This window comes from Furipterus horrens, unplaced genomic scaffold (assembly GCF_987537825.1).
Source record: "Furipterus horrens unplaced genomic scaffold, mFurHor1.1.pri manual_scaffold_17, whole genome shotgun sequence".
Taxonomy (NCBI): domain Eukaryota; kingdom Metazoa; phylum Chordata; class Mammalia; order Chiroptera; family Furipteridae; genus Furipterus; species Furipterus horrens.
The window spans coordinates 53,970,984-53,994,724 of NW_028327187.1; the positions used below are offsets into that span (position 1 = coordinate 53,970,984).

At 38.0% G+C, this 23,741-nt stretch overlaps 1 long non-coding RNA gene across 2 annotated transcripts in view; it reads left to right on the plus strand.

The window, feature by feature from the left end:
- LOC149991019 (uncharacterized) overlaps window positions 1-20,445 on the plus strand; it is a 30,264-nt gene extending 9,819 nt beyond the window's left edge. For both annotated transcript variants that reach the window (XR_016508590.1, XR_016508591.1), the window contains exons 2-3: window positions 13,564-13,732; window positions 20,168-20,445. This is a non-coding gene — a long non-coding RNA (uncharacterized LOC149991019). The remainder of the gene's footprint in view (window positions 1-13,563; window positions 13,733-20,167) is intronic.
- Window positions 20,446-23,741: the final 3,296 nt, after the last annotated feature.

Here is a 23,741-nt window from a genome sequence, read left to right on the forward strand (position 1 = left end):
TCTTTGACATATCTTGAATTTATTCTGGTGTATGGTGTAAGTTGGTGGTCTAGTTTCATTTTTTTGCATGTCCCTGTCCAGTTCTCCGAACACCATTTGTTGAAGAGGCTCTTTTCATTCCATTTGATATTCCTTCCCTCTTTGTCAAATATTAGTTGACCATATAGACCTGGGTTTATTTCTGGGCTCTCTGTTCTGTTTTATTGATCTATATGTCTGTTCTTATGCCAGTACCAGACTGTTTTGATTAGTGTGGCCTTGTAGTATAGTTTGATATCAGGTATTGTGATTCCTCCTACTGTGTTCTTCCTCAAAATTGCTGTGGCTATTCGGGCTCTTTTATGGTTCCATATAAATTGTCAAAGTATTTGTTCTAGTTCTGTGAAAAATGTCATTGGTATTTCATTTTTTTAATGTTTTTTATTGATTATATTGTTACAACAGTTCCAATTTTCTCCCCCTTGCTCCCCTCCACCCAGCAACCCCCTCCCCCAGCAATCCCCCCCAAATCCATACCCATGGTTCGTAAAAATTATTCCCCTCCTCTCAAATATTAGGACCCTTAGTAATCTTGTAAAGGACAATGGGTGAAGGTCTCAAGCTCCTCTATTTTAATAGGGATTGCATTGAATCTATAAATTTCTTTGAATAGTATGCACATTTTAATGATGTTGCTTCTCCCATCCATGAGCATGGTATATGCTTCCATTTATTTGTATCTTCCTTAATTTCTTTCTTCAATGTTATGTAGTTTTCTGAGTACAGGTCTTTTACCTCCTTGGTTAAGTTTATTCGTAGGTACTTTATTTTTCTTGTTGCTATGATAAATGGGATTTTTCTTTCATTTTCTATCTCTGAGACTTTATTGTTGGTATACAGAAATGCTTTCGATTTCTGAATATTGACTTTGTACCCTGCTATTTTGCCAAATTCACTTATTAGTTTGAGTAGTTTTTTTTGTGGAGTCTATAGGGTTTTCTATGTACACTATCATGTCATCAGCATATAATGACAGTTTTACTTCCTCTTTTCCAATTTGGATGCCTTTTATTTCTCTTTCTTGTCTGATTGCTGTGGCTAGAACTTCCAAGACTATGTTGAATAGGAGTGGAGAGAGCGGACATCCTTGTCTTGTTCCTGACCTCAGAGGGAATGCTCTCAGTTTTTGTCCATTGAGTATGATATTGGCTTCAGGTTTCTCATATATGTCTTTTATTATGTTGAGGTATGCTCCCTCTACCCCCATTTTGCTGAGAGTTTTCATCAAAAGTGGGTGTTGTACTTTATCAGATGCTTTTTCTGCACCTATTGATATGATCATGTGGTTTTTGTTTTTCATTTTGTTTATGTGGTGTGTTACATTTATTGATTTGCAAATATTAAACCATCCTTGCATCCCTGGGATGAATCCCACTTGATCATGGTGTATGATCTTTCTAATGTGTTGCTGGATCCGGTTTGCCAATATTTTGTTGAGGATTTTAGCATCTATGTTCATCAGCGATATTGGCCTATAGTTTTCTTTCTTTGTTGTGTCTTGACCTGGTTTTGGAATTAGGGTAATACTGGCTTCATAGAACGAGTTTGGGAGTATACCCTCTTCTTGTATTTTCTGGAATAGTCTGAAGAGGATAGGAGTTAGTTGTTTCCAAAGTGTTTTGTAGAATTCACCTGTGAAGCCATCCAGTGCAGGACTTTTGTGTGCCGGGAGTTTTTTGACTACTGTTTCAATTTCGCTAGTTTTTATTTGTCTATTCAAGCCTTCTGCTTCTTCTTGATTCAGTTTTGGAAGACTATATGTTTCCAAGAATTTTTCATTTCCTCTAGGTTGTCAAATTTCTTGCCATACAGTTGTTCATAATAATTTCTTACAATTCTTTGTGTTTCTGTGGTATCAGTTGTGATTTCTCCTCTTTAATTTCTGATTTTATTTATTTGGGTCCTCTCTCTTTTTTTCTTGATGAGCCTGGTTAAAGGCTTGTCAATTTTGTTTATCTTTTCAAAGAACCTGCTCCTACTTATCTTGATCTTTTGAATTGTTAATTTAGTCTCTGTGTCATTTAATTGTGCTCTGATCTTGAAGATTTTCTTTCTTCTCTTGATCTGGGCTTTGCTTGTTGTTCTTCCTCTAGTTCTTGTAGCTGTAGGGTTAAATTTTTTATTAGAGATTCTTCTAACTTTTTTAGGTAGGCCTGTAGTGCTATGAACTTTCCTTTCAGGACTGCTTTCGCTGTATCCCATAGGTTTTGGGTCATTGTGTGTTCATTATCATTAGTTTCCAGAAACTTTTTGATTTCTTCCTTGATGTCATTGTTAACCCATTCATTATTTAATAGCATGTTATTCATTCTCCATGAGTTTGAATGTTTTTGAGTTTTTTCTTGAGGTTGATTTCCAATATTAAGCCATTATGATCTGAGAAGATGCTTGATATAATTTTGATTTTCTTGAATTTGTTGAGGCTTCTTTTGTGTCCTACTGTGTGGTCTATCTTTGAAAATGTTCCATGTTCACTTGAGAAGAATGTATATTTTTCTTTTTGGGGGTCAAAAATTCTATGTATATCGACTTAAGTCCTTTTGATCTAGAGAGTTGTTCAGTGCCTCAATATCTTTGGTGTTTCTTTGCTTCGAAGATCTGTCCATTGTTGACAATGGGGTGTGAAACTCCCCTACTATGAGTGTGTTACTGTCTATATTTTTCTTGGAGTCTTTCAAAATTTTTCTTACATATTTGGGTGTTCCTAAGTTGGGTGCATGTATATTTATAAGGGTTATATCTTCTTGATGTACTTTTCCCTTAAGTATTATGAAATGTCCTTCTTTGTCTCTTCTCATGGCCTTTGCTGTGAAATGTTTTGTCTGATATAAGTATTGCTACCCCAGCTTTTTTTTCATGTCCATTTGCTTGAAATACTTTTTCCATCCCTTCACTTTCAGTCTGTAGATCTTTTGTTCTAAGGTGGGTCTTTTGTAGACACCATATATGTGGGTCATTCTTTCTAATCTATTCAGCTACCCTGTGTCTTTTGATTGGAACATTTAATCCATTTACATTTAAGGTTATTTCTGATAAGTACTTATTCGTTGTCATTTTCCCCCTTTGTACTCGTTTTCCTCTCTGTCTCTCTCTGTTTGTTCATCTTCTTAAAGCAGACCCTTTAGCATCTCTTGCAGTGCTGGTTTGGTGGAGATGTATTCTTTTAGCCTTCTTTTGTCTTGGAAACTCCTTATTTCACCTTCCATTTTGAATGAGAGCCTTGCTGGGTATAGTATTCTTGGTTGTAGGCCTTTGTTTTTCATTACTTGGAATATTTTTTGCCATTCCCTTCTTGCTTGTAGTGTTTCTGCTGAGAAATCTGATGATAGCCTTATTGGAGCTCCCTTGTATGTTATTAGTTGTTTTCCTTTTGCTGCTTTTAGGATTCTCTCTTTGTCTTTGTATGTTGCTATTTTTATTATGATGTGTCTTGAAGAGGGCCTGTTGGGGTTCATCTTCATTGGGACCCTCCGTGCTTCCTGGGCTTGCGTGACTCTCTCCTCCTGTTAGGGAAGTTTTCTGTCATTAGTTTTTTAAAGAGGTTTTTTATCCCTTGCTCTTCTTCTCCTTCTGGAATTCCTATGATATGGATATTATTACGTTTCATGTTGTGCTGCAGCTGTCTTAGAACATCTTAAATGTTGTTCAGTCTTTTTTCATTTTGTTGAACTATCTGGGAGTTTTTGTCTACATTGCCTTTCAGCTCGCTGATCCGATCTTCTGCTTGCTCTAGCCTGCTTTTAATTTCTTCTACTGTGTTCTTCAATTCAGAGTTCGTATTCTTCATTTCCTCCTGGCTCTTATTGATAGCTTCTATGTCCTTTTACATGCTGGTATAATTCTCAGTAAGTTCCTCGTGGTTTTTCTGGAGTTCCTTGTAGTTTCCCTGGAGTTCTTTGTAGTTTCTACTGAGCTCACTGAGCTCCTACATAATCCATTCTTTCAGTTCCATATCTGAGATTTGGCTCCCCTCTATTTCATTTAGCACTCTTTCTGGGGATTCTACCTTTCCTTTTGATGGGGGGTTGTTTCTTCGTCTCCCCAGTTTTGTGACTACTATTGTTTGTTGGTGCTTCTTAGAATGATCTGCACTTCCTGGATCTGCCTCTGGTGGCGTCAGATCATATACCAGTCTGGCCTTAGGCAGCCTGTTGGAGACTTCCAGGTATCCACTGCCTTTGTCTGTCTTCTTTAGTTGTTAATCTATTCATTCTGTGATTAGTCATCAGGCTTAAGGACCAAGGATGGGGCAGCTTAATTCCTGTAGGCAGGGCTTTTGCTTCCCCTCAGGCTGACTCCACTTCGAGGGGAATGGTCTGCCTGCAGTACTGGGGATGAGTCAGCACTGGGACCTGGTTGACTGCTCTCCTACTTCTCCCCTCAAAGCCACTGCACCATACTCTCCCCAAGTGTCTCCAGTCCTCTCTGCCTTCCCTCTGCTTGAGCCCAGGGTAAGTGGGGGCCAAAATATTTTCGTATATGATCCACTTAAGAGCTCTTTTTCTCTTCCTGTTTCTCTCTGGCTCGCAAGAAACCCTGTGGCTTTTCGCTTTTTTCAGCTGGATACTATTTTACTTTCCACTTTGTTGCTGTAGTCTGGGAAGGCCAGCTGGGGGTTTAGACCCTGCCTTTCTCAGGGGGAACCCATGGCTGTTGAGCTGTTTCTCAGTCCCTTCAGCTGCCACCCGTGGGAGCCCAGCCAGCTCTTCCGCGTCTTTGCACTCCCTACCAGTCATGTTGTGATGTAGTAGCCTTTTCTGTCTCCGTGGTTATAAGACTTCTGTCCAGCTAGTGTTCTGTTCGTTATCCCAGATGATTTCTCCAAAATTAAGTTGTAAATCCAGACTCGTCCTGGGAGGAGGTTCTTGTAGCTTCCATTTACTCCTCCGCCATACTGGGTCCTCTAAAAGTTAATTTTTGATCTGCATTAAAGTGGACGTTCTTTTAGAGCTGATTACAAGAGTTTCTTTAGACCTATCTACCCATTCTAAATTTGTTTCTGCCAGTTAGGAGCTAGGTAGGTTGTAGGTTGAAGAAAACTTGGTTACCCATTGTGTTATAGCTATGGTGAGCTGGGTGATTAGGAAGTAGTTGCTACTTAAATCTACCACTTAAACTAGACTCCATTTTAAGGAAGTCTTGCTTGTTTTTATTCTACAGTTTGATTAGGGCTAAAATGAATCTTTATGCAAACCTGGCATAAAGTAAAAGACAGTCCCTTTTAATCTTAAGGTAATTATTCCTAAACAAAGATGTACAACCATCTATTTATATATTCTTTTGCACAACCAACACTTAACTGAGCTTGTACTGTGTACTATACCAACTGACCAACCTATGAGAGTTGTGAAGGGTGTGTCTTGAGAACTTTACAAGTTACCATGTTTGCAAAAAATATAACATAATTTCCCCCATTAAATGCCGAACAAAGAACTGATTATTTCAGTCATGTTGAGTCATTGGAATATGAATTGCCAGGCTTCTTGGTGACTGCCATTACCCACCCCCTACCTACCTAAGTCTCAAATTTCTTCTCGCAAACCCATACCTTTACCACTAGTTCATCCCTTATTGCCATTTTATTGAACCTTACTTCATGTATTTATGCATGTCCCCATCAGATATATCTCAACTCCACACCAAACACCCTGAGTTGTTTCTTCCGACTACTAATCTTTTCTTCTGCCCAAATAAATTTACTTGCTCAGATACTTCACCTAACAAATCAGCCTTCTAGAGCAGCTTTCAGGTGTCTGCCTACAAATTTATAACCTTTGGGATGATTCTCCACTCTAGGTAAAATCAGCAAATTTTAAGAGAAGTTTGTTATCACTCTCATCTTCTGTATGAGTCTGTGAAGGTAATGATGTCCTTTCTCAGCATGGAGGAAGATACACAGTTGTTGATCAGGGACAGGATACAAAATTACATAGTAGAATCTTTGAAAGGATGTTTTCACTATTTCATATAATGATTTTAAGGCCATCAGAATGAGATTAATTTAGATGTAAATCCAAGTTTGGTGTGCAATTATTTTCTGTTATTTATATAATTGTGTTTTTCTTTTACTACACAGATATGTAGAGTTGACTATACTAGTTTAGACCAAAGTTGTAACTTGCAAAATCAGACTGTGACAGAACCTTCATTCACAAATCCATTGTTTCTTTTGTTATTAATTAAAGTATTATTATTATTTAAATATTATCTCATGCCAGAGTTAATTTAGACCTTTTTTAAATAGTATAAAAAAGAAACAAAGGTAAATGCTATATAAAAAGGTTTAAATAATCATACAATTTTTTATGACTCAAGATTCCTTTATGATAAGGCTGACAGGTTTTAATTTCCTGAAGGAATCACATAATATCTCTGGAAGGTGTTTTGTTTGCCTGTATAGCTCTTTCTTTTGTGGTAGAGATGTTAATTACTCTTTTTTATTATAAAAACCATATACACATGTAATAGACATAGACATATATCACTTTTTATAGAGAGAACAATTTGGTTTTTATCTTTTCAGGCTTTTTTCAAACACATACAAACATACATTAAATGTAGTTCTTTTACAAAAATGGGGAAAAACCACACATACACAGTCTTAGAATTTGCTATTTCTCTTTGGATATCTGCCCTTGTGAGAAAGTGCAAACTATTTATTTTCCTATAGAAAATTTCACAATTTTTACATTTTACCTTTTTATTTTAAATGTTTTTATTTTTAATTCCAGTTGACATACAATATTATATTAGTTTCAGGTGTACAACATAGTGACTTGACATTTATATAATTTACAAAGTGATCACCCCAATAAATCTGGATTATTTTTGAAAAATTTTCTTTGGGTGAAGATAAGCTCATTTACAAGGACTCATTTTTTCCTTTATTAAACATTTTTATTTAAATATAGTTGGTATACAATATTATGATAGTTTCAGGTATAAGACTCATTTTTTTTCCTTAACTGTTCTGTTGGAATTTGGTAGTTACCCAGTGTTTGGTTGAATTAATAAAGGTAAGAGCTCTTTAAAGTGTTAGTAATTTTCAGCATTTCTAGGGAAGGATTTCTTTTATTTTTTAATATATATTTTACTGATTATATTGTTACAATAGTTCCACTTTTTTTCCCCTTTACTCCCCTCCACCCAGCACTGCCACCAGCAATTCCCCCCCAAGTCCGTGCCCATGGTTCGTACATACAAGCTCTCCCGCTTCACCCTTTCATATATTCTTCTTCTTCTTTTTTTAATACATAAATTATTAATTATTTTAACAATAAAAAATAACAATCCCTCCTCAGATATTAAGTCCCTTTATAATCTTATAAAGGACAATGGACGAAGGTCTCAAGCTCCTCTAGCTGCTTCAAGCTGGACATGGTCATCGTCCTACCTACCCTTGGGTCCAGACATCCCTAATAAGAGTGGGGGTGTGGAGGGGAGGGTGGCCTTCCCACATGGGGAAGGATCGTGCAGACTCCAGGTCAGTTCGCTGTCCCCGGACAATGACGTGCTTGGTTTAACAGGCTGGCATCCTTATTGTATTCTGGGGACAATAGATTTGGCAAAAAGGGTTAAAAGACATCATTGAATCCATAACCACTAGATGACAAAAGGCAGGGATTAATTTTTCAATGATCCACATTAGGGAAAAAAAAAAGGGGGCTTCTTTGGAGGAAGGTGTGCCAGGCACATATCACCTGTCCAAAACCCTTTTGCCCATTATACTTAGTTTGGGCTAAGGGAAGTATTTTAGGTTTCCCCCTCTTAGACCTCTGGGCCCTTTTGGTCCAAGCCATTAGGACAGAAAAGAGAAACCAGTTTTAAAGTGAAGCCCACAGACCACCCCATTCTTCACCAACCCAGCCACTTAGTTCAGCCAAACCATTGAGTCTCAGGAGGCAGCGCTGCAGACAGGATTATGTGAGGCCTATATATACAGGTTATCCCTCAGATAATGAGATCATAGGCTTATGCCCTTTGAAAACAGAAAACACATGTTAATTTATGTAGCATAACCCACAAACAAGTCTCTAAATCTGTAAGACTGTCTTATTGGAAAGACATCCAGTTGCAAGGCATTTGACATTCTTCTTGCCTGTAACTTAAATATCTTTGATGATACCACAGAAATAGTTTAACTTTCAAGTGAAAACATATTTTAAATGATAATAGACTTTAAAGACGGTTAACTGCACTACTTTATAGTCTACCACTGATCATTGTGATTTTCCTTGAATAATGATTTTTCTCCCTAAGATTACTCTCCTTGTCATTAAAGGGACTGCATTAAGTCCATTTTTTAATTTATCCTGTTCATTTGCATAAACACAACAAGAGCAACAAATTATCACTTATGATCTTTAGTTCTGCTTTGCTGGAACTTACCCAAGGAACATTTAGGGTGACCTTCTTTTATATAAGATTGTTTTTCTCAGATGAAGAATGCAATGACATATGGCTATAAGGAATGCCATGCAGGATCCAATTGGTAGTCTCTCCTGCTTTTTTTTTTTTTTTAACAAATACTTCTTTTTTACTGTATTTTTTCCATTACCATTTAATTTCCTTATACCTCCTTCCCCCCTACAATCACCACACTGTTCCCCATGTCCATGAGTCCTTTTACCTTTTTGCTTGACCCCCTCCACCTCCAAACCTCCTCCCTACAGTAGCTGTCATCTTGTTCTCTATCTATGAATCTGTCTGTATTTTGTTTGTTAGTTCAGTTTGTTCATGAGATTCCACATATGAGTGAAATCCTATGGTATTTGTCTTTCTCTGACTAGCTTATTTCACTTAGCATAATGTTCTCCAGGTCCATTCATGCTGTCACAAAGACTTAAATTTTCTTATTTTTTTAAGTCCGAGTAGTATTCCATGGTGTAAATAGTTTTATTCAAGCATCTACTGATGGACACTAGGACTTCTTCAAAATCTTGTCTGTTGTAAATAACACTGCAATGAACATGTATTCTTTTGAATTAGTGTATTGGGTTCCTTTGGATATATTCTAAGAAGTGGGATCGCTGGATCAAAAGGCAGATTCATTCTGACAGATGTGAGGTGGTATTTCATTGTGCTTTTAATTTGCATCTCAGATGACTAATGATGTTGAGCATCCTTTCATATGCCTATGGGCCCTCTGTATATCCTTCTTGGAGAAGTGTCTGTTCAAGTCCTTTGCCCATTGTTTAACTGGATTGTTTGTCTTCCTGGTGTTGAGTTGTACAAGTCCTTTATATATTTTGGAGATCAAATCCTTGTCTGAGATATCATTGGAAAATATGTTTTCCCATACAGTAGGTTCAATTTTCATTTTTCCGATGTTTTCATTAGCTGTACAGAGCTTTTTAATTTGATGTAGTCCCATTTGTTTATTCTTTCCTTTATATCTCTAGACCTAGGAGATATATTAGCAAAAATATCGCTTCATGGCATATCTGAAATTTTACTGTCTATGTTTTCTGTTCTGTGGTGTCGTGACTTATATTTAAGCCCTTTATTCATCATGAGTTTATTATGGTGTATGGTGTATGTTGGTGGTCTAGTAAATCAACAAACAATAAGTGCTTGTGAGGATACAGAGAAAAGGGAACCCTACTGCATTGTTGGTGGGAACACAGACTAGTGCAGCCACTGTGGAAAACAGTATGGAATTTCCTCAAAAAACTAAAAATTGAACCGCCTTTGATCCAGTGATCCCACTGCTGGGATTAGACCCTAAGAACCCTGAAACACCAATTCAAAAGAACCTAAGCACCCCAATGTTGATAGCAGCGCTATTTACAAAAGCCAAGTACTGGAAACAGGCTAAGTGCCCATCTGTAGATGAGTGGATTAAAAAACTGTGGGACATTTACACAATGGAGTACTATGTAGCAGAAAGAAGGAATGAATTCCTACCCTTCAGGGCAACATGGATAGAACTGGAAAGTATTATGCTAAGTGAAATAAGCCAGGTGGTAAAAGACAAATACCAAATGATCTCACCTATAAGTGGAACCTAATGAACAAAACAAACAAACGAGCAGAATAGAACCAGTGACCTGGAAATAAAAAACCAACTGATGGTGACCAGAGGGGAGGGTGGAGGGGGATAACAGGGGTAAGAAGGCGAAGGATCTAGTCAAGGAATGAGTATAAAGGACCCATGGACATGAACAACAGGGTGGGGATTGATTGTGGGAGCAGGGTGGGTGAGGCAGGGGAGAGAATTGGGGGTAAAATTGGGACAACTGTAATTAGCAATATAAATAAATGAAAAAATATATTTAAAAAAGTATTAAATCGTGCAACAAGAATGGGCAAAAGAACAGTCAATGCCATTCTATGTCTTCTCTTCAGGAAGTTTAGATGTCTGAATCGTAATTATGTTTTTATGTTAAATGCATATTAAGTCAGCTTATAACATCTTACTTTATTCTGAATTTTTATGGCTCTGTAATATAACAAAGGTTAGAAAATTCGTGTGTATTTTTTTTTAAATCAAAATGTGTTTGCTTTATGCAGCATCAGACATAGACTTTTAAAATTTATTTTCAAGTACATAGTTTGATAAATTAGTTTTGGAAATGTTGATGAATTGTATGTATATGTGATATTTAAATAAGAAGGATTTACTATATTTTCAAACAAGTCTTGTGAATTTTGCCAATAAGCTTTGAATAAACACTTGAAAGATTAGTATCTTAAAATGCCAGATCGATTTTTAATTTATTGAGGTATCTCCATACTGCTTTCCACAGTGGCTGCCCCAATCTTCATTCCCACCAACAGTGCAAAAGGGTTCCCTTTTCTCCACATCCTCGCCAGTACTTGTTTGTTGATTTGTTGATGATAGCCATTTTGACTAGTGTAATATGATATCTCATTGTGGCTTTAACTTCATTTCTCTGATGGTTAGTGACGTTGAGTATGTTAGAGGTCCATGTGTCCTCTTTGAAGAAGTGTCTATTCAGATCATTTGCCTATTTTCTTTAATTGGGACATTTGTGTTTTTGGTATTGAGTTTTGTAAGATCTTTATAAATATTGAATATTACCCCTTATCAGATCAGTGAATATGTTCTCCCATTCAATTGGCAGTTTTTTTATTTTGTTATTTCTTTTTTTTTCTCTTTTATTTTTTGGTTTTTCAATTATAGTTATCTCATTTCCCCCCATTGCTCTCCCCCACCCCGCCCACCCCTTCTACCACAATCATATCCCTCTCCATTGTCCATGTCCATGAGTCATTTATACACATTCCTTGATTAAACCCTTCCCTTATTTATCACCCTTCTGGCCCTCCCCACTCCCCGCTATTGACTTTTATTCTGCTCCTTGTTCTATTTAGTTCTTATGTTTATGTTGTTCTTTAGTTTCCTGTGTTAGGTGATATCATATGGTATTTTTCTTTCTTTGCCTGGCTTATTTCACTAAGCATAATTGTCTCTAGTTCCATCCATACTGTTGCAAATGGCAGGCGTTCCTTCTTTGTTTCTGCTACATAGTATTCCATTGTGTAAATGTACCACAGTTTTTTGATCCACTCATCTACAGATGGGCACTTAGGCTGTTTCCAGCACTTAGCTATTGTAAACAGTGCTGCTATGAACAGAGGAGTGCATAAGTTCTTTTGAATTAGGGTTTTAGGATTTTTCAGGTATAATCCTAGCACTGGAATTGCTGGTTCAAAAGGCAGTTCCATTTTTAGTTTTTGAGGTAATTCCATACTGTTTTTCACAGTGACTGCACCAGTCTGCATTCCCACCAACAGTACACCAGGGTTCCCGTTTCTCCACATCCTCGCCAGTAATAAAAGGCACCCATATTAGAATGGAAGAAGGAACACTGTCTTTTATTTGCAGATAACATGATACAATACATAGAGAACCCCAAAGATTCTGCCAAGAAACTATGAGAACTGATAAGAGTTGTTTTAAAGGCAGCTTTAGGGACCTCCTGAATCTAACATTGCATAAACCTAATTCAGTTTTTGTCTTTTTTATAAGTTCTCATTGGTTTCCTTACCTCTTTTTCTGCCTTACTATTTTAGCATATTTTATGTTTTGACTTGCTCATGGCCCCTTACCTCTGCTTCATGTTCTTCCACTGTTAGTCTTTTCAACTGCCTATGCCATAGGTCTGATTCTTTCTACACTTTTGGAAATAGTTCCAAATTTCTGCTAAAATCTGATTCTTTCCATACTTTTTTTCTGGAAATGTTTCCATATTTTTACGTACAGTCAGATTTTTTCTGTAGTTCTAAGTTTTTGAACATAAGATTCTGACTTATCTTATCTCTGTTTGGCTACAGCTTTTTGTGCCAGACCTTCTCATAGGCTGCCAGTAGTGTATAGGATGGCTTCCCATACTTCAGATGTCCATCCTTGTCACAACCAGCTATGAACCAGGATCAAAAAGCAGAGTTACTGGAATAAAGTATGGGTGTATGAGCCTGATCTTTCAGCAGGAATGGAGTAGGCCAATTTCCCTTAGAATAATAAGTGCATATTGGCAGGCACCACAATGTATGTATGTATCTAGTACAGCTGTTAACCTGAACATATTGCTAATTGAGAAATCAAGTCTAATGTAAAACAAACAATGGCGTACATGTTATAATACAGTTTATAACATTTTTGTTATAGAAGCAGAATTTATTAATTATAAGAACATTTGAAAAATACAGAGACCCAAAAAGAAGGAAGCATTTTCAGTCTCCCAGCCACAATGTTCTGAGCATTGTTCTTTAAGTGCTTAGTGTTTAGGAAAAAGCAAAAGTGCTACAGAAGTTCAGAAAACCAAGAGAGAATATGATTACAGAAATGGCCAATAAAGAGTGGAAGGAGAAATTTGAGTTAGGCCATGAAGTATACTGAGGATTTCATCTACAGAGGGCAGGGCATTCTATTAGAGATGCAATAGATAGACACAGAGGAGAGATGTCTGTACTGTAGATAAAATTGTAAGAAGCTTTTCTCTATTACAGTGGCAGAGATGTATGCTTTGTATGTAGAGAAACAGGTATTCTTTCCTATTGTTAGGAATGTAAATTGGCAAATCTTGGGCTATTCGGCAAGATATATTTATTTAGAGCATACTGACCATTTGATCCAGCAATTTCATTTCTAGGAATTAATTAGACAGTGTATTCATGTATGTATGCAAAGGTGGATATACACAGAGTTTGTGTATAATTGCAATTATGCTTTCTTTTAAAGCTCAGTACAACTTACCAGTGAGGTAATCTGGGGCTGGAGATTTTTTTATGGGAAGAATTTTGAGGATTTATTAAATTTCTTTAATGGTCATAGGTCTGGTTAGGTTGTAAATATTATTTTTTATGAATTTATCCAGGAATTTTAGTTTTCAGTAGGAAAAGTAATCCAGATACCTGGCCTGCCATGTATAACTTCATATTACAACAATGTTAAGATCAAATACATTTAAAATAATGATTCTATAGTTTTGTTCCTGAATCATCAAGGCCTAAATAAATGTCTCTTTTCTTACTAACATTATACATTTTATTTTCCAGCTTTACCATCAATGACTACTACCACCATTGTCACTACTACCATCACCGTCACCACCACCACCACAACCATTAGTGGCTTTACTTCCAATCAAAAACCACTTATATCAACTAGGATTAATGACACTGTTCCAGTTGGTTTTGCTTCTACACCTTTTACTTCAACTGTTAAGTAAGCCTATTTGTTTGAAACTTTGTGTGAGTTTAATTTTATTTATCATGTACAGGCATAATTTGCATGTATAGCTTCAGAATAGTGTTTGAAAATTAGGTAAATGACTAAAGAGTTGAAGGAGCAGTTAGAGAAAGGATTTCTGTAGCATAGGAAATTGAACAACTAACAGGACACTTTTGTCTTCTGAATACCATTGTAATAAAATTATTACTGTTACTAATAATAGCTAACATTTATTATATAATTATGTAGTTTAGCAATTTGACAATGTTTTACAAGTTTCATATCATTTAATCCTCACAGTCGTCGTCGTCGGCAGCCGTCCGTCTCGAGAGACAATGGTGTAGCTTCTTAAGAGTCTATCTGCACCGCCAAGAATGGCTGTGCAGTCCGACTCGGGAGTGACACGGTATCTGTCTCCTCCCGTGTTGAATCGACATCTTGCGATGACGCTGGAGTGTCCTCTCCAGTGAAGCTGAAGCTACAGAGCCTGGGCAGGGTGATATGGAGGGTCTGCTGTTGCCCATGCAGCAGTCCCCCCCTCTCTTCGCAGCTGAAGGGTCCAAGGGAAAGACGGAGTCAATACAGCTTGGCTTCAGGTGCGCCGCAGGAGTTGCCGGTGTTGACTACAACGTCAAACCGCCTTAGGGACTCCGGCTCCGGATTTTCTGTCGGGGTTTACTCCCTTAGCCTTTCCCCTGAAGAGGTATGCCGCAAGGCAGTGGAGGTTTTTTGGAGTCAGAGTTTTCCTTCTCTGATGTGCCCTGACTGGAAGATCGAACCAGCGACACTTAGCTCGCAGGCCGACGCTCAATCCACTGAGCCAAACCAGCCAGGGTTAATCCTCACAGTAACCCTATAAAATCCTCACAGTAACCCTATAAGATAGACACAATTTCTTTGTTCCCATTTTGTAGATGAGGAAACCAGATCACATAGAGATTTTATAGTTTGCCCCTGATCACACATTTGGTAATGGTTCAGCCAGGATTGAAATTCAGGCAGTTGAACTCCAGAGCCTATATTTTTATAGTCTGTGCCATGTTCCTCTCTAATTGTTTTAGTTTTTTAAATTAACTTTTTAATATGAGATAACTGTAGAGTCACATGTACTTCTAAGAAATAATATAAAAAATCCTATACCTTTGTACCCAGTTTCTCCCAATAACTCTAGTACAATATACATTCAGAATATTGACACTGATACAGTCAAAACATAGAACAGTTCCATCATCACAAGGATTACTCCTGTTACCTTTTTGTAGCCACACTCACTACCCTCTTTTCCCTGACCCCGGGTCACAATTAGTCTGTTCTTCATTTCTATAATCTTGACATTTTTAGAAATGTTATTCAAATGGGATCACATAGTATGCAATTTTAGAATGTTAATTTTTTTCACTAGGCATAATTACTTGAGATAAAGTTGTCACATGCATCAATAATGTGTTACTTTTTATTTCTCAAAAAGTATTCCATGGTATTGTGGATGTACCATAGTTTGTATAACTATTCATCTGTTGATGGACATCTAGGTTGTTTCCAGTTTGAGGATATTATGAATAAAACCTCTGTGAACATTGTTTACAATTTTTTTGTAAACTTAGCTTCATTTCTCTGGGATAAATGCCCAGGAGTTGCTGGGTAGGATGGGAAATTTATGTTTATTTTTTAAAGAACTTGCCAACTTCTTTTTCAGAATGGCTGTGCCATATTATATGCTCAACAGCAATGTGTGAGGGATTCAGTTCTCATTGTTGCCAAGATCTGGTGTTGTCACTTTTTTTTCCTTTTTTAAATTTTAGCCCTTCTGATAGATACAAAGATGTCTCATTGTGGTTTTAATTTACATTTTCCTTCTGGTAATGATGTTGAACATTTTCATGTGTTTATCTGTCATCAGCATATCTTCTTTGGTGAAGTATCTGTTCATATCTTTTGTCCTTTTTAATTTGAATTTGTTTTTTTTTACTAGGTTTTAAGAGTTTCCTATATTCTTGATACCAGATTTTTATCAAATACGTGGCTTATAATATTTTCTCTAACTCTGTAACTTGTCTTTTTATATTTTCACCATGGTATTTTGCCAAACAAAAACTCTTGATGAGGTCTAATTTACCAGTTTTGCCTTTAATCATTTATTCTTTTAGTGTTAAATATAAGAGCTCTTTGTCTAACCCTAGATGCCAAAGATTTTCTATTTTATTCTAAAAGTTTTACAGTTTTACATTTCACATTTAAGATCATGATCCTTTTTGAGTTAATTTTTGTATAAGGTGTGAGTTTTAGATTGAGGTTCACTTTTTTATCTTTAGTCTGGGGATATTCAATTTTTTTATTATCTGTTTAAATGCTATTTTCTTCAATTGAATTGCTTTTGCATAGTTCTCAAAAATCAACTGGACATATTTGTTTTAAATTCTTTTTCTGCCTTAATTGATGAAGCTGCCTATCACCGTTGACCCATAGCTGCGGCCTTCCGAATCATCTGAATACTTTCCGCAGAGGAATATTTTAAGCTTAATGCAAAATTTGATGCAGATTCGTTCCTCTTCTTGCTCAGTCATTTTGAATGCGACAGCCACACAGTACACATGCTCACTCAACGGTGTCTATCTGCCCCGACTAGTACAGTGAAGTAATCATTGTTCACAAATGCCACTCTCCTTGGCTGCCAGGTTACATAGATGTTGCGCAAACCATTCTCTTGATATCAACAATGGCTGAACTTTTTCCAGACAGACCTTGTATTTCCATTTCATTTTGGATAGTGGTGGTTTGTACCTTTCTTTTATCAATTTTATTGATCTTTTCCTAAAGAAGTAATTTTTGTTTTCTTGACTAGTTTCTATTGTTTTCATTTTCAATTTTACTAATACTACTCATTATTATTTCTTTCCTTCGATGTTGGGTTCATTTTGCTCTTTTTTTTGTAGTTATTTAAGGTATGAATTTTGATTATTGATTTAAGACATTTTATCTTTTCTAATGTACTTATTACTATAAATATCCTTAGGACTGCATCAGCTGTGTACATATTTAGTTATATTGTATTTTGATTTTCCTTTGAACAATCTGGGTTTGAACTTCATGTGTCCACTTATACACAGATTTTTTAAAAAATAAAAACTATAAATGTAATTTTTCTTCCTTATGATTTTCTCAATAACATTTTTTCTCTAGCTTACTTTATTGTAAGAATGCAGATTATAATACATATCATATACAAAATATGTGTTAACCAACCATTTTTGTTATCAGTTAGGCTTCTAGTCAGCAATAGGCTCTTAGTAGTTAAGCTTTCAGGAAGTCAAAAGTTACACATGGATTTTCCACCTGAAACTAATATAAAATAACATTTACTATCAACTGTAATTGAAAAAACAAAAGTTGTATATGGATTTTCAACTGCATGGTGTGTTGGTGCCCCTAACCCCCATGCTGTTCATGGGTCAGCTGTACTTGTAAAATTTCTTTTATGAATTCCTCTTTGACCCATAGATTATTTAGGATTGTGTTTGTTAATTTCCAAGTGTTTGGAGATTTTTCTTCTTTTCTTTCTATGTTGATTTCCAGTTTGATTTCATTATAGTATGGTTTTTCTTGGTGAATATTCTTTTTAATTTTTATTAAGATTTTATTTATTTTTTAGAGCGGGGGAGGGAGGGAGAAAGACAGGGAGAGAAATATGCATCGGTTGCCTCTCTCCCTCCTTACAACTGGGTCCTGGCCCACAGCCCACCAGCAACCTTTCGGTTCACAGGCCGGCGGTCAGTCCACTGAGCCACACCAGCTGGGACTCTTGGTGAATATTCTATGAGCATCTGGAAGTTGCATTTTCTGCTATTAAGAGCAGTGCACTATAAATAATAATTAGATCCTGTTGCTTCATTGTATTTTCAGATCTGCTTTTAAGATTTTTCTTTATCTTTAGTTTACAGAAATCAAATATTGTGTATATTAATTCAACTTGGGGTTTCTTCCGTTTTTAAATGGTTTATATCTTTTGCCAAATTTGGATTTTTCAACTTCTATTTTTCAGAATACTTTTTTAATCCATTCTCTGTTTTCCTCTCTAATGTATATCATCCTCTCATGTTACAAATGTTACCTCTCCTTTTTATTACTTTCCTCCAGAATCCTTGAGATTATTTTCAATTTTTGTGCCAATTTTCTCTCTGCTGCTCTGTAAAGTCTATTAATCTATCCTGAAGTTTACAGATTCTGTCCTCTGTCATGTCCTATGTAGTATCAAACCCTACCTATGAGCTGCTTCAGTTATTTTACTTTTCAGTTCTATAATTTCCATTTGGTTGTTTTTTATAACATTTCTTTGGTGAGGTTTTCTATTTTTATTTGTTTCTAGAGGATTTATGATTGCTGTTAGAGAATATTTTTTTGATATCTGCTTTAAAATGCTTTTCAGATAATTCTAACACCTGATACCTCTCAATGTTGGCATCTGTAGATTGTCTTTTCTCTTGTGGGTTATGATTTTCCTAGTTCTTGATATGAAGAGTAATTTTTAATTGTATCCTGGATATTTTATATATTATGTTGGGAGAGTATGAGTCCTATTTAAATCTCTTTTTTTCATCAGGCAGTCCTTTTGTTGAGGTGTAGAGCAAGGGTTGGTTGTGTTTGCATGTTCAACTTCCCACTGGACTCTGATCATACCACTCCAGCACAAGTGGAGCACTGACTTATACTACCTCCATGCAGATGAGTGGTATGGAAATTTAGCTCCACCCTCCATCCTGCTGACTCCCTCTCCATGTAAGAGGGGCATTGTGTCATACCACTTAATTGCCTCTAAATAGGAATGTAAACTCAGTTCTCATAGTCTCCCAGATTACCAGAACCAGGGAAAGTGGATGACTAACTCATACTACTTAGTTGCTACAGGGTAGAGGCAAAACTTTAGTTCCGTACTGGGCCCCACTGACACAAGAGGAGGAAAGAAGCAGGATGCCAACTACTCTGCCTCGTATTGCTTTATTCAGCCTCATTGATGCTAGGTTGGTATAGAAGTTTAGGTCCCTAGTGGGCCTCACTGAAAGAAGCTCTGGGGATAAGGGAGGCAGAGTGCTGATTAGCCTGCCTTGTTCAGTCTTGGTCTTTCCAGTGGTTATAAAGGTTAAGCTTTCCAGTGAGCCTTGCTGATACCAAGGGTGCTGGGAATTGGGGGCCTTACTAACCCCTAATTGCATTACCACTTTTGGTCTCCATGATGCCAGTGGGTATAGAGGTAAGCTCCTCACTGGCTCCCACTGACAATAAAAACAAATATTGAAGACTGACAGTACCTAATCCTGTTTCATTCTACCTTAGTAATCCTTGTTGCTGCTAGGTGGAGATTTAGGTGCATTTTGTCACTGGACTAAGATGGGAGTACCCTGGTAGGGGAATTGAACTTTGCCTGCCTCTGCTGGACATAGAATTGATGATTAACTCTCCAATCCATCCTGCTGATACTTGCCCCAGCAGAGGGATCCGAATATTGCCTGGTTCCGCCAACCAAAGGATCAAAGGTCAACTACCTGCTGAGCCTCCTTGATACCATCTCGCAGGGGAATGGTAATTTTATTTGGTTCTGCCTTTTGAGGGATGGAAGATTAGCTGCCCACTCAGTTTTGAGGATGCTGCTTAGAGCTAGTATGGATCGCCTTGACTGAAAGCTGAGAGAGGAAATCCTGTATCTTTGACCATACCATGCAGAATGTAGTTATCGTCATGCTGTGCTGAGGGGGAGGGAAGGAAGCAGGTTATGGCACAGACTTTAGCTGTTCTTAATGAGATTCAGTAGATTTTTGGAATAAATCTGTATTTACTGTATTTCCGTAGGATAATTTCCAAACACCCTGAGTAGTTGTTTTAAAATAATTTTTACCAGTTATGATGGTTTTGCGGGGGGATCAGATCTGAGAAACTCTTGTACTATTTTATTCACTGAGCCCTCCGATGTTATCCATTTAAAAAATATGATCATACTTCAAAAAATATGATCATACAGCATTCTTTTTTTTAGTTCGATTAATAACCTCCATTGATGACATATTGTCAGCTGGATGATCCGGTAGACATATGGAACCTTGAGTGAGAGGATCAAGAGAAGTCCTTTCTTCACCAGACTGCCAAGGTCAACGCTTGGAACCATATATTGATTGAGAGTGGTTGAGAAGGTTAGAAGATGTTCTGATTAATTTACCTGAATTGTGCAAGTATTTTCAGATCAACAAAGGAGAATAGATATGTATTTAATGGGTCATTTTCTATCCCAATATTGACAATCAACTTAAAAATATTTTTTTTAGGTAATAAATGCTCTAAATTAGGAACACTTTTATATTTGTAGTGTATATGAGAAAATTAATATTATTTTAAAATTACAATATAAATTCAAATACATTATGATATTATTTTCCTTTACAGATTACTGTTTTACATGGAGAAGTGAAAAAAGTGAAAATTGGAATTCCGGACAGGATGGAGGCCTAGACTGACATGTTCCATCTCCCTCCACAACTAAGAAGGAATACAACTAACGCAAAACCAGAAATAACCAGAAGTTCCAGAAAATAAAGCTACATGGGAGTCCAGTGAATGAAGTTAGAAATAAGTGGTACTCGTCCGGATGGGTAGGAATGGTGAAACCGGGGCGGAGAGGTCAAGCTGTGCTGGCGGCCGCGGCAGCGGCGACTGGCGGTGAGACTGTGGTAAGCACAGACACTTTTATTTAAGGGTAGGCGAGAAGCACCTGGGAAGCACCCATAGCTGCAGACTACACCCATCAGCTCGCGATTCCAATGCCGTGGAAGGCAGACCCCTGTTGCCTCAGACTGTGATGCCCAGAGGGCATGGGGACGGAGAAGAAGGCTCCCGGTCTCTCAGTGGAGAGTGAACGGCAGGGATCCATCTTGGACCCCTGCCCCCACACAAAGTGCCACAGTGTGGTGAGAAGGGTCGCCCAGTAGTGATGAGTGCATGGAGCTCCACCCCTTATAGCATAGGAGGTGTGAAAAAGAAAAAAGTGAAAATTGGATCAGGAAAGGTAAAACCTTAGATTCCCTAGACGGAAAGATTAAAGATCTTTTTTTTTTTTTCCTAATTGTAGTTGATTTCCACTTACTTTGTTACTCCAAATTACTTTCATCAGCCCTTCTGTTGATTTGAGGTTTTTTTCAGCCTGGAAAAACAATTGGATTTTGTCCTGTCATAGCAAAAGGAACTATAGATCTCTTGATCCCTTTAGAGGAATTTTTTTTTCTAGTATGCTTTATTGATTATGTTGTTACATTTGTCCCAATTTCTTTTCCCTTTGTTCCCCTCAACCCAGTGACCCCCTTTGCTCCAGTTGTCCCCCGTCTTAGTCCATGCCCATTGGTTGTGCATATAGTTCTTCTCAACATCTTGCTGTCTACTCCACTCCCTCCTACTGTGCTTCTTAATTCCTGTACCATCTCCCTCCCTTTCCCACCTTCCCCCTCCCTGTTGACCTCCTCCCATAATGGTCCCCATACCTATAATTATTTTCTCACTCTTGTTGCCTACTTAGTTAGCCTTTGTTTTGGTTCCCTAGCTTCTGTTGTTGGTTGTTGTGATACAGTTTTCATTTTAATGTTCATAGTTTTGATCCTCTTTCTCCTAAACAAGTCCCTTTAACATTTCATATAATAGTGGTTTGGGTATGATGAACTCGTTGAGTTTTACTTTGTCCTGGAAGCACTTTCTCTGCCTTTCTATTCTGAATGACAGCTTCGCTGGATAGAGTAATGGTGGTTGTAGGTTTTTGCTTTTCATTACTTTGAATATTTCTTGCCAGTCCCTTCTTACCTGCAGAGTTTCTTTTGAGAAATCAGCTGATAGTCTAATTGGGACCCCTTTGTACATAATTCTCTTCTTCTCTCTTGCTGCTTTTAAGATTCTCTCTTTACCCTTAGTTTTTGAAATTTTGATTATAATGTGTCTTGGTGTGGTTCTCCCTGGGTCCAGATTTTTTTGAACTCTCTGTTCTTCCTGGACCTGTAAATCTATTTCCTTCCCCAGGTTAGGGAAGTAATGCTTCATTATTTTTGCACATAATTTTTCAATTTCTAGTTCTTCTTGACCTTCTGGCAAACCTATGTTTAAGATGTTGGCCCGCTTATAGTTGTCCCATAGGTTTCTGATCCTTTCCTCACTTTCCTCATTTTTTGTTTTCTCTTTCTGTACTGGTTTACTGTTCCTTCCCTATGTTTCAATTTGTTGATTTGATCCCTGGTTTTCTTTCCATCACCACTAGTTTCGTATGTGTATTTTGTTCATTTCAGCAGGACTAGCCTTCATTCCTTCACTGTCTTAAGATCTGCTGTTAGGTCTGTAAGCATTCTCATAACCAAAGTTCTGAACTGTGCCTCAGAAAGATTTCCTATCTGCTGCTTCATTAGATTAGATATTTGCTGGCTGGTCAGCTGCGTCACTGTGATCTCTATCATGACCTGTGTCTCCCTGAGAGTTTTGTGTTTACCTTTGCTTCCTGGACAAGGCTGTCACACCTCCTTTGCTATAGGGTGCAGAGCCCTGTGCACTTGTCACAACCAGGCGACCCTTCTCACCACACTGTGGCATTTTGTTTGGAGTTGGGGGTCCAAGATGGATTCCTGCCGTTCACTCTCCGCTGAGAGACCGGGAGCCTCCTCCCCCATCCCCACTCCCTATGGGCCTCACACTCCAAGGAAATGGGAGTCTGCCTTCACTGGCATTGGAATCACAAGCTGACGGGTCTGGTCTGCAGTCAGGGGTGCTCCCTTGGTGCTTCTCGCCTCCCCTTAAATACGGGTATCTGTTCTTATCACTGTCCCAGGGCCGTCACCGCTGATGCCGCTGCCAGCACAGCTTGACCTCTCTGCCCTGGCTTCTCCCCTCCTATCCATCTGGACGAGCACCACTTCTTTATGACTTAAAACGTTGGACTTCCATTTATTTACTGGAACTTCTGGTTATTTCTGGTTTTGCGGTAGTTGTATTCCTTCTTAGTTGTGGAGGGAGATGGAACTTGTCAGTCTAGGCCTCCATCTTGGCTGGAAGCCTCCGGTGTTTGTTTTCCTCGATGTCCCAGGCAGAGCTGTCGCTCCTATTTCATTGTAAGGGGCAGAGCCTTAGGTATTTGTCAGTGCAGGGTGACCTGTTTCACCACGTTGTGGCACTGGATGCGGTGGAGGGGTCTAAGAAGGAACAATGCTGCCTGCCCAGCACTCTCCCCTTTTCCAGGCACTTCTCCCACTTCTGCACTGGACTGGCGCCCCTCTAGCTGCTGCCCTGGACATCGTTCCCAGAGTGGATGGGTCCACGGATCCTCTAGGTCTGTGGGGATCCTTTAAACAAGCGGACTCTGCTGAGAGACTGGCAGTTCCTGCCTCCATTCCAACCCCCACTGGTTTGCACAGTCAAAAGCAATGAGGCTTGATTTTCCCTGGTGCTGGGACCATGTCCTGCACGGTCTGGTGAGCTGGGAATGCTCCCCAGCTTTCCCTCCTGACTTTTTAAAATGTGTAACTGTGCTTTCCGCCATCCTGCTGGTGTTGCCGCTGCTGCCACCAGCACACTGTGTCATATTTGCCCCTGCTCCACCCCTCCTACCTTTCTGGATGCATATTTATTCTTTATAGTTTTGTTTGCTGGACTTCCATGCACTTTGATTTTCTAGTCATTTGTAATATTGAGGTAGTTGTATTCCTTCTTAGTTGTGAAGGGGAACAGAGCATGTCTACGCCTTCACCTTGGCCGGAAGTTATGTACGGACCTTGAAGGCATTATGTTAAGTGAAGTAAGTCAGAGAGAGAAATACACTGTATGATCTCATTTATATATAGAATTCAAAAACAGAAACAAACCAAGCTAATGCAGAGAACAGATTGATGCTTGTCAGATGTGGGGATGAGCAAATTGGGTGAAGGGGTACAAAAGGTTCAAACTTTCAGTTATAAAATAAATAAGTAATGGGGTTGTAATATACAGTATGGTGACT